Source organism: Glossina fuscipes, unplaced genomic scaffold (assembly GCF_014805625.2).
Source record: "Glossina fuscipes isolate IAEA_lab_2018 unplaced genomic scaffold, Yale_Gfus_2 60242, whole genome shotgun sequence".
Lineage (NCBI taxonomy): Eukaryota > Metazoa > Arthropoda > Insecta > Diptera > Glossinidae > Glossina > Glossina fuscipes.
The window spans coordinates 49,138-60,518 of record NW_024002706.1 but is presented as its reverse complement, the minus strand read 5'-3'; the positions used below and the strand labels follow the sequence as shown (position 1 = coordinate 60,518).

At 32.7% G+C, this 11,381-nt stretch overlaps 1 protein-coding gene across 8 annotated transcripts in view; it reads right to left on the bottom strand.

Moving 5' to 3' along the window:
- LOC119643322 (tetratricopeptide repeat protein 39B-like) overlaps nucleotides 1-11,381 on the bottom strand; it is a 57,576-nt gene that overhangs the window by 7,280 nt on the left and 38,915 nt on the right. The window lies entirely within an intron of this gene.

Here is an 11,381-nt window from a genome sequence, read left to right as displayed (position 1 = left end):
TTCTTTACTACAGACAGCGCAGGATGTATAGAATTTTCTAGTTTATAGCATCTTGTCAACTTTTTATAAATTTGAACTTTGAGGTTTCATGCGGTATGTAATGTCTGTCAGCCTTTAGAAGTAGTAGATTTGGTAAGGGGCATTAAACAGCTTATTTTTACTTATATATACGAAGTGAGCGTTGAGCAAGGATAAAAACTAAAAAGGATTAACTGATATATATTTTGTGACGAAAAAGTTTGAATGGAAATATGAATGAGAAGGCCACTGAAAATGAAATATATCGTCTATATAATATGTTCAAGTAATTGCCTTTTATCCCTATTGTTCTCTGTTACCTTTTTCACAACATTACACACGTTACGCACGTTAGCATAATCATCAATGATGTTCATGCAGTCACCGTTTATATTTGTTATATGCTATATCAAACACTACATCAACACAATTTCCTTATGCTCGTGCACGTCAGCATAATTGTCAATGCATGCTCTGCGCAACACACGAAACATACACATTCTATTTTAAGTTACAGTGATTGGTTGCTGCGAGCATTAAAAAGATGCGTGGTGTGACTAACGACTCTCATGGCGTTACAAAATGTATAAGTACAAATATATGGGTGGGATGTGCCTTCATTCCCAAAGAACGCAGCTAGGCAACCCACTTACTTTTCGAGCAGTTCAAGATTTAAGATTTAAGAGTATTTTGCCGACCTTAAAATAATTTTTGGGGTTCCTGAAGATTACGGATTCTACATACAGTTGGGAGTAAAGAAAGAGAGCTTGTAAAAAGAGTCATTGCTGCATACAGCAGATTGCCTTGCATATAAGAAATCCCACAATGTACAAAAGTGCCCAACATTCTTGAAGGCGAATGTTCAGCAACGGAATGAAATAATCAAGACGCATAATCCACGCCTCAATTGTCTACGCTAGGGTCACACGTATACTAACTACGACACCGGAAGGTGCATAAAAAGGCAATGATCGTCGCCATACCACGCTCTATTATAAACGGGACAAGAATGAACACTCTGCCATCATATATCTACCCACAACCTATTATCAGTCAAACGCCAAATAGGCCAGAAGCTCCATCTTTAGCCTTATCTCTAGTCGATAATGGAAGGTCAATTAATTGCCGAGCAATGTTACAACAACCTTCAAGATACAGTCTTTGGTTGGACGGTGACAGAAAGAGCAGGGCGCGTGGGCAGCGTCTGCCAAAAATGAATTTCAATACAATGTAGAACGTTCTTGGCAAATTGAGGAAGTACTAGAATCCGGACGAATGAGCTTACTCTCAGAAAAGCAGTGCGAAGCACGTTTTGCCGTAAGGATAATACACAATTCATAACCAATGTTCCGTCGCAGAAAACACCTCAGCTTAGGGAGATTCCAAAGAAATGAATATAAATCCTGCTTACGCACTGGAAAAGAAATTGACTACGGATAATACTTTGAAAGCGAATATGCCAAATTTATGGATAAATACGAACGTTTAGGCCACATGACCTAAATTGATCCCAACACAATATATGTTCCAAATTCCTTTATACCCTATCGTGGTGTGCGTAAAGGAGAACCCAATAAATTGAGAATGGTGTTCGAGGCATCAGCAATCACCTCACCTGGATTATCTCTAAACGACTCAATGTATGCAGGACCAGTAATACAGAGTGAACCATTCTTAACATTTATCCGCTTCCGAAAACCAAGGTGCTTATTCGGCACAAATATTGAGAAAATGTATTGACGAATGAAGATGTCAGAAGGCGACAAAAAATTCCAGTTTATTGTATAGAGGCGAGATCCGACTAAATTGAAGGGTGTGAAGATAAATTCGAATTTAACTAGTAAAGATACCTACCATTTCTGTTAACATACCTCTGTTAACGACTCAACAGAGCTCATGCTAAACAATTACAATTGAGATATAGTTGGTTTGAAAGCCTAGTCCGTCCATATTAAAAAAAAAAAAATATTTTTGTGGACATTTTATGAATCCATATAAAACTAGCTTTCAAACAAACTAAACAAATTCAAATTCTGCTTATGGGAATTATTTTTAACGGTATTTGAAATTTGGTATGTTAGCGAAAAATGCATATGGAAAAACACCCAAATTTGACACTCTAGTGCGGCCAAACTAGAAAATGTCGCCTATATTCACCTATATCACGTGAAAAATTCACACTTTGTTTTCAGGAACTATTTTTATCGGTTTTTTGAAATTGTACCATTAACAAGATAACGCGTGTCGCATTAACAGAAAAAAACAAATTTAACTTTTTAACAGTTTCAAATTTTTTTTTTTTTCTGTAGATGACGTACACGTTCTATTGCTCTTGCATAGATCAAAATGCTTTAGTGTTTTTTTCCTGATATGTATATAACATAAGTATGTATACGGGTCAACATATATTATGTATGTAGAGAGAGGGAAAAGAGAGAGTAAAGATATATTGCATATACACAGTTCATGGAAACGCAATAATGTACAGAATACGCCACGTGAGACGTAAGAAAATGTTAAATGTAACAAAATTTGCAATTATTAAAAAATATATTTGCAATTTTTTTTTGTTACTGAAAGACACAAACGCTTTATTTTACATTTACTTATTTTGGGTACAATAAAATGGTTAAATATCAACACTTTCCTTTTAGTGGAAAACGAAACCGCTTTATTTTATATTTACTTATTTGTCTACCATATTTACATTATGATTATTTAGGGTACAATATCATTGTTAAATTTGTAATGTTATTGATCATTATTATTATTTTACACCCTTACCAAACTGTTAAAGTTTTACAGACTAAATACTGTGACTTATGGAATGCGCCCTGTCCCATAGTTAATAAATAAATCTCTACAATCTTTGGCACAGGAATTTGCTCAAAAATATGCTATCGGCTACACGTCTTTATTGAAGAATTTATGTATGGATGACTTGGGACCAGGAGCTCGCAAAATCCATTGCCAATCGCTGGTGTCATTTTAGAACTAACTTAGGTGAATTAGACAATTTCGAGATGAATCGAAACACTCTTCATACCGGAGAATTGAGCAATTTACAACTACATTAACTTTCAGACCATCCCGAAAGAGCGTACGTCGTTGCGATTTATTTAAGGTGAATCACTAAAGAAGGACAATTGAAAGGTTACTATGTGCCAAGCCTTGTGTTGCGCCCTTCAAGGAACGGATAGTTCCACATTTATATTTATGCGCCGCACTCCTGAGTGCTCAACTGAAGGAAGATTTGAACTGCCCCGACAGTCCTACGCTTTACTGAACTAATTCGTAAATCGTATTATCATGGTTAGCATTCCAATCTACTTCCTTTCAAACGTTTGTGCCAAACAGGGTTGCTCGAAAACAAGATTCTCTTCTCATTCCCAATAACGTGATACAGGATGAAAAGATACCCCAGCCGACATGTTGTCCAGCTGACGGATGGTTGCAGAATTGAAAAAGTCGTACAGCTTCTGTGGCCCATTATTCTTTCATAAGACCTATTAATTTTGTTCCAACGAATCAGTTGAGACTTACCTACCAGCGGCAGAAAAACAGCGGAAGTGATTGTCATTCAAACAACACTACTCCCACATGCTGATGACATGCAAAGCACCGTTTAAAATTACCATAAGAATTTTTTCAGCCATTGATCAATATTTTGTCATACATGAGGATTTAACGCATGGTATTTCGGAGAGATATATTCCATTTGAGAGTGTGTACGTAGATTATTTTGGACCAAGTACTAAAGTGATCAAGCGTATTCGAAATTTTTTCGTTTTCGTGCGGTCTGTACAATTAATGTTAGTAGTGTACGGTAATAACAAGGTAAATTTATTTTGCTTTTTTTTTTTTGGATGATCAAAATAGCCTTAAGAAACACTTCCATTTTTTTTTAAGGTAAGATAAAAGAAATTGTGCTTTCAGTTTTTGGTAAAGAAAGGTAATCAATTTCTTTATATAAGAAAAAAAAAGATAAAGAAATAAAACATTTGGGCTTTCTGAGGACGAAAAGAAAAAAAGAAGTGCCACACTATATTAATTTCCTCTGATTTTATGAGACACTTGATTGTCAATATTTGAGAAAAGTTTACACTAAACCAGGAAAACAGCTATTATGTGACTAAAACCTTAATGTTGGTATCTGTTGGAAAGGAAAAATTAATTCGTAGTGGGTATATATTAATAGACAGGTAAGTTTGTTGTTACAAGTTTGTTATAACCCCTTGTGTCCTCTCTCCGTGTACGTTTTTTTTTATAAGTAAGTAAGTTTTGTATATAAATAATTGGAGTAAACGGCACATTTTATCAGATTTCCTTCATTCTTTTTCATATTGATTATCCATAGTGGCGCTATAGTCATAAATTGGAACTATCACTCGTCCAATCTTAGTGAAGAGCATGCACAAAAATACCTCCTTTTATAAACATCTATGTTGTGTAAACGAGGGTTAACCTAATTAAATTTCTTGTAAGGAAATTAATATAAGGGACAAAGAAAAATAAGTTTGAATTTAATGATATTATTAAACAGTAAACACCGATCGACTTAATTCATGTAGGTAAAGTCAGGCGGGTTTCTTGTTATACACTTTAATTCTATTCAAAATTTATCGTAAAACTAAACTAATTAAAAATGTTCTGCATCAACTTTAATTAGATTAAACTGGTTTTATATATACTCTTAAATACTAATCAAAATGTAAATTAACACTAAACTAATTTAAATTTTCTCTTTATTAATTTTAAATAATATACGCTTTTATATATTTGCATGATAAACAAACATGTTAATATTTTTCTGATTTAAATTTAATTTTTCTACATCAATTTTTTCTTTTGAATAAAAAGTATACATATTTTAAAGTTGAAAAAAATTAAGAAAGAGAAATAAATATATTTTAAGCGTATATCGAGGTATTGTTTTTTTTCGTTTTGCGTTCCAGATCTAATGAATTAAACATGTACTAAAAAGCTGATGGAATGATTTCGCTTGAAGGGGAAGCCTTTAGATGCCATAAATTGAACCTAAAACATCCGTCTTTGTCTCATCTTACCGTTTCTGTTGTCCGCGATTTTTAACTTTCATATTGGAAAAGATGCGTGTGGTACTACTTTAAAAAAAAGTAGTAGACCAGACTTTGCTGCTACATTAAGTGAAATTATTTTCGGCATTAGACAAAAGGCAATGGAAGTTGATTTTGTAAAGCAGACACTGGAAGGTAAGGAAAGAGTCAAGTTTGATTTATAAGTAAGTCCCAGAGCGTGCTAACCAACAAAGCAATGAAACATAAAATTTTGGTGCTGTTTAATTACAGCTGCTACACCCAAAGTTTAAAAATTCCCGCAATAAAGCAAAAATTTAGTGAACGCGGGAAAAAACAAAGATAATAAATATAAACTATAAAAACAGGAACCAGAATTAATTGTAATAAAAATATTGTTACCCAATTTCATACGGGATGTCAACAATACAAGCGGTCATGTGCACGAGAATGGTGGTGATTATGTCGAAGTTCATATAACAGCAAAGGGGAAACATGTTACAATTTCACCCTTACGATTCGCGCAATATGCAAATTGCATTTTGTGAAAATCGATGGTTGTTCTCATTTTATGTTATATTATATGAATGTTAACAATAATGCTAACGTTAGTGTTAAGTTAATAATAAAATGAAAATAAGTGAATTAGAACAATCGCTTACGCTAGTATTATTAAAATAAAGTTATTAATAAAATGAAAATAATGTAATCTAAAGCAGGTCTACAATAAATGTTTACTCTACTATTGGCTATTAATGAAATGAGAATAATGCATGACTGAAAATAAAGAAGTACGGCGGACCGATAATCCTATACTTTCTTCTGTGAAAAGAATGATCATATAAGTTAATGATGGCAATTATATGATCACTCTTGGACAAAGTTGCCATTGCGTTATTTAGTTTACAATTTAGATTTCCTATTTCTAGTTTTCCCATTTTCTTATAAATATTTTGTTATTATTATTATTCGAGTGGGATCCTTACTCTCAGTAGAGTATTTATTTTTTTTTTTTTTATAATAAGTTTTTATGTATAATTTCTGTTTTACCATTGTTATCTCCAATATTAATATAATGGTTATTTTTGAAATCTATAACTTTATAGGGTCCTAAGTATTTGTTTTGAAGTTTATGTCCCACTTAATTTTTCAATAAAATTATTCCTGTATTGACTGTTTAGTTATACTGTGTTTTTTGCTTTGACTGATAGTAATCTGGCACGTTCTCGTGCTATTTCGAAACTATATTTTGTTTGTGTGCGGCATAGTTATATTATTTGCGCAGTACGATGTACAGTCGCGAATGTTACATTGAAGCAGTATTCAAAGTATTTTATCCAAACATCCTAATCGTTCAGCTCAGTCGATAAAAATGAACTGGTTTGTATTCCTTGAATGTTCATTTGGTAAAGTCGCAGACCAATCTGATTGCATATTCGTTACAATTCTCAGTTTTTGGTAGAAACTCTGTGGTATCAATGAATACTGTATCGAAAGCAGTTAATGGTGTTCGTGTGGTGCTTTGGATTGAGCCTTATAATATTACGAACACTTTTTAACATATTTGGAAATTGCTTTTGTCATTTGAGGCCAATATTAATATCTTCTTATTTTCGTCAGGTTGCGCGTAATAATCTTATGGCCGCCTTCTCTCGGATCGCGATCATATTTCATTAGAATTTCTCTCATTTTTGTCTGTTATTGTTATCTTCTTCGGTAGCGCTAGTCTTATGTTTTTTAAAATTTGATTGCCCATTATTATATATTCATTTCGCGATACAGAACCGAAAATCTTCCCGCTTGGCGACAATTTATATTGTGACTTTTTGAGTGCAATAGCTTCTGTTTCAAGCCTTTGGAAAAACTTGCCTGGGAGTTTTCCATTGGTGTACATGTCACTTATATTAAATATGGCGCTTATTTTTATTCCATACTTAAATGAACATTTGTTGGAGTTAAATTTTATTCTTATATTTCATCTTTGCATACATTTCTCTGACGTGTAGCCGATCTTGTCTTCATCATTATTGTTTGATGCTTATTTTTTTGATTGTAATGCGAGAGAGTGCATCAGTTATATAGTTGTATTTGCCTTGCAATTGTCATCTTCCTTGCGGAGTCGTTGTTTGTATTGGAGCTCTTCTATTGTTTCTTGAAAAGCGATGGCACTAACGTCGTAACCGAATTGAATTGGGTGGGTTTATTCATGTGTCAAAGGCGTGAAGAATGATTGAGTGGGTGGTTGGCCGTGGACGATGGCTTCGCCTTCGGGATTGATCATTTTGGTTATAAAATTTCACTTAAAGAAGAGTTGCAAATAGTATATTTGCTTAAAGGATTATTTTTCACTGTAATTTTATAGAGGATTTTACGTATTGTGCAGTTCTTTTTACCTCTTTCTGTCTTGCTCTCCATAGGTACATATTGTTTTTTTTTTTACCTTTTACAATTTTATGCCTAATTTTCGATTTTTTTTTTTTTTGGTTAACGCAAATAGTTGCTTGACGCGATCTACTTAGTGTTTATTTTTATTTTTACGTGACTAATATGTGTAAGTTTTAATGTAAAACAATCTTATTTTGGCTTTAAAGTGTCTCTTAAATAAAACACTACTAACTTCTTAAAGTATCTGTTATTCTTTTGCAAATAACAGTTTTGGTTCACTATACTGTTACGAAAATGCTATATGTTTTGAAAATTTGGCGGAAAAAAGGATTAAATTAAAATGTCATGAGGTATTGGTGACACTTTTGCAATATTAATTGCTTCGGAAAAGGATTTTGGTTGGTCCGCGAAGATAGTGTGTTTAATGTAGTCGTCGAGACCGTTTATGAATATGGTTAAGGCGTACGTATCGTTGATATTGGTAATGACAGATTTTTGTTCGTTAGTCGGGTTGGGGCCGAGTTCTTTGATTTGAAAATTATTTAGATCTGCTATTATGTTTAATATTTTGTATTTGATACTTGTGATAGTAGCTTTTTGTGTTGTTTGGTTTAATATTGAATGTAGCTGTGGTATTGTTTGACTTGATTTATATTTATTTTCAAGTTTGGCTTTTAATTCTTGCAGTGTTGTTGGGACATCATTTGCAAGGGCGGTTTGAACATTTGAGGACAGTTTGCAGTACAAGGTGTATTCTATTAGTATCGGTTTGGCTTCTCCTTTAGGGTCTTATGTATTATTTCAACAACTTTTATGAAGCAGTTGATGTTTCTCTCTGTTTCTAGGTTTAAATCCATTTTTGGTTGTATTATACTTTCTATCTTGCTGGGGTTTATGTCTTCTAGAGATGCTTTGGTTGCTTCAATGTCTAATAATTCTTTTGCTGTTTTATATTTCTTCTTTAATGCTTGCATTTTGTTTAATAAATCTGGCTGTTCTGGTTTTGTATTAGTTTCTAATATAGTATGGACTCTTGGTCTATAATTTTCTAATTCTTCTAACTTGCTTTCAATTGTTTCTTTCTTATAGGTTCTGCTGCCTAGTTTTTTAAGGTTACAAATTATCTTATCTATGGAGATGTTAATTTCATCTATCCTCTCCATTAAGGAAGTAAAATTTTTTTTTATATAGTAAGACGTGTTAATTTTATTTTTGTTTTAACTATCTATATTTATTTGTTTGTATTTTTTTTTTTTTTTGTGGTTTTTCTATATCCCCTTATTAATTTTAATGTTTCTTAAATATGTTTCATATATTCTTTAATATTCTTTTTATTTTTCAAGTAATGGTCATTTTTATTTTAATATATTTTTTCTATATTCTTCATTTTAATATTCTTCGTATCTATCTAATCTTCTTAATTTTAATGTTTCCTATATGTTTTTCATATATATGTTTGTATTTTATATTTTATTTGTAAATTTTTATATTTTTCTTTTTTTTTCAATTCATATTTGTTTATTGTTGTTGGCTTTTCTGGCTTCGAACCATTTTTCTATTGTGTCTATCTATTTTTTTTAGAAATTTTCCTTTTCTTTTTTTTGGATGGGGATCTGGGTAAGCTGCTGTTCCTTTTTGGCGAGCCGTCTTTGCATGTATTTATTTATTTATTTATTTATTTATTTACTTATTTATTTTATTCCACTTATACTAGAAACTCAACTAAACAAATAACAGTCGAGTTCAATAGGCTCTTAATGCAAAACTAATATTAACTAACAATAAAATTGAGTATAAGCATAATAAAACAAATAAGAAGAAAAAAAAAAGAAAAAGAAAAAAAAGCATGTACACTATCAGCATAGGAGCACACTTACAACCGGTACAGGACCAAATTGCAAATGAACCCCTAAGCCTGCCAACCGATAATAAATTCACAATAATTCACTTTCGAAACGTAACGACTTTTTAAGGATAAAAGCTACTTTAAATACGACATAGGTAAATCGCGCGTATTAAGCAATGTTGCTTTAATGGACTTTAAAGAGTCCGATAACGAGAATAAGTGGTAGTCGTCATTTAGGTTCTTGCAAACGACTCTGAGCGGATTGAACAGTTCGTAATTATATTTGCATTGACTAAGCTTAACCAAGATAAAGTGCCTAGAAAAGCGGTTAGGGACATTAAAGCTTATTTCACCAAGTAATGAAGGCGAGTCAATAGCACCATTTATTACTTTAATTAGAAAGGAAACGCCAAGAACAAATGTACGTTCCTCGAGAGACAGTAGGGACAGCAGAAGCAACCTATTTTCATACGGAGGAAGAGAGGCAATCGGATCCCAACCCAAATTTCTAAGGGCAAACAGCAAGAATTGCTTTTGAACAGATTCAATTGAATCTACGTAGCACCTATATGAAGGAGACCACACAACTGAGGCATACTCGAGTATGGGTCTAACCAAACACATGTACAGCCTTTTCGTAATGTAGGGATCATCAAGCTCTTTGGACCACCTTTTTATAAAACCAAGCGCGGACCTAGCTTTGCTAATCGAGATTGCTGGATCGTTATTCTTTTTTGCGGCTTTCTGATGTCGTTTTATGAAAAAAGGTAGTTGTCCTAAAGGTGGCAAATTATGTGTGGTTTGCAGGTTAAATTTTTTTTTTTTTTTTTGCCTCAGAAAAATAAAGGCAGGTCACTGCATGGATTCCAAGATTATGTTGGGCAGGATCGCCGTATAATAAATTTAAAAAACCTTTGTATATGTACAATAATTTATTTATAAGAAGATTCCCTATGAATCTTTCCCAAGTGTGACCAATTTGGAGTTGTAGAATATTTCCTAAACTTCTCGGCTTCAGAACGCCAAGTCAATCTGCTTCTTTATGAAATACCAATCGAGATCGGCATGAAGCAGTCCCTATCTATGATATTAGGCGGATGGAACGCCTTTGAGCTTTTAGCGAATTAATACGCTTGTTGAATTGCTTTTAAACAATTGACTTGATTCAAATCGTACCTGGCTATTTATACACAAATTATTACACTAAATTATGCTAACATCATCAAAAATGATAATTGTTGTAAATGAAGCGCCTGGCATCGTATTGCAGTACGAAATGCAGTACTTAGCCAGGTGAAGTGTGACATAATTTTTATTTTTCTCTTAGCAAAAGAATTATGCTGAATTTGCATAATTTTGTCGCACTTCAAAGTGGATGCATATAACGGTGTGCGATCACATTACAGGGTATAAAACAGAATATTTGTGCAGGACGAACTCAGTTGAATCGTAAAATCCGAGCGAACGAATCATAAGCACTTTAAGTATAAGTTCCTGTAAACAAAAAGTAAATATTACTTCTAAGAATTACAAATAACATTTGCGCTGTTCACGATTTAGTGATACGAACCTTGTCACAAAGTAAAACAAGGAAAACCGTAAAAGTAGATCTTGTAACGAAGCTTTTCAAATGAATTTAACAAACAACATTAAATTTATTAATTAATTATTGTATAGTATCTATATTATATAGATCTGCGTGAGTATATCCTTTTGATTTCTTTTTGATTTAATGCTGATTCTATGCTGGTTTTCAAGGAAATTATTGAAGGTCTTTCACGTAAAAAATTTTCTACTCCATTTTTTTTTTTTTTTTTTTAAATTTCAAGTACTTGTGGTACGACCAGAGTCGCGTTTCCGGGTCTGTCTTCGCTAATAACAAGCAATCCAAGCAACTTTGATGAAATTAAACAAAGAAAATGAATCCCAATGAAGTCTACAATCGTTTGAAAGCTTTATAAGCATAAAAGGAAATTGTCAGTTAGATAAATGTGATAACAGAATTATTGGATTATATGGTGGACGTTTTGGTGAATATAAAAATGTTAAATTTATAGTAGGTCTTAAAGTTCTCCTCT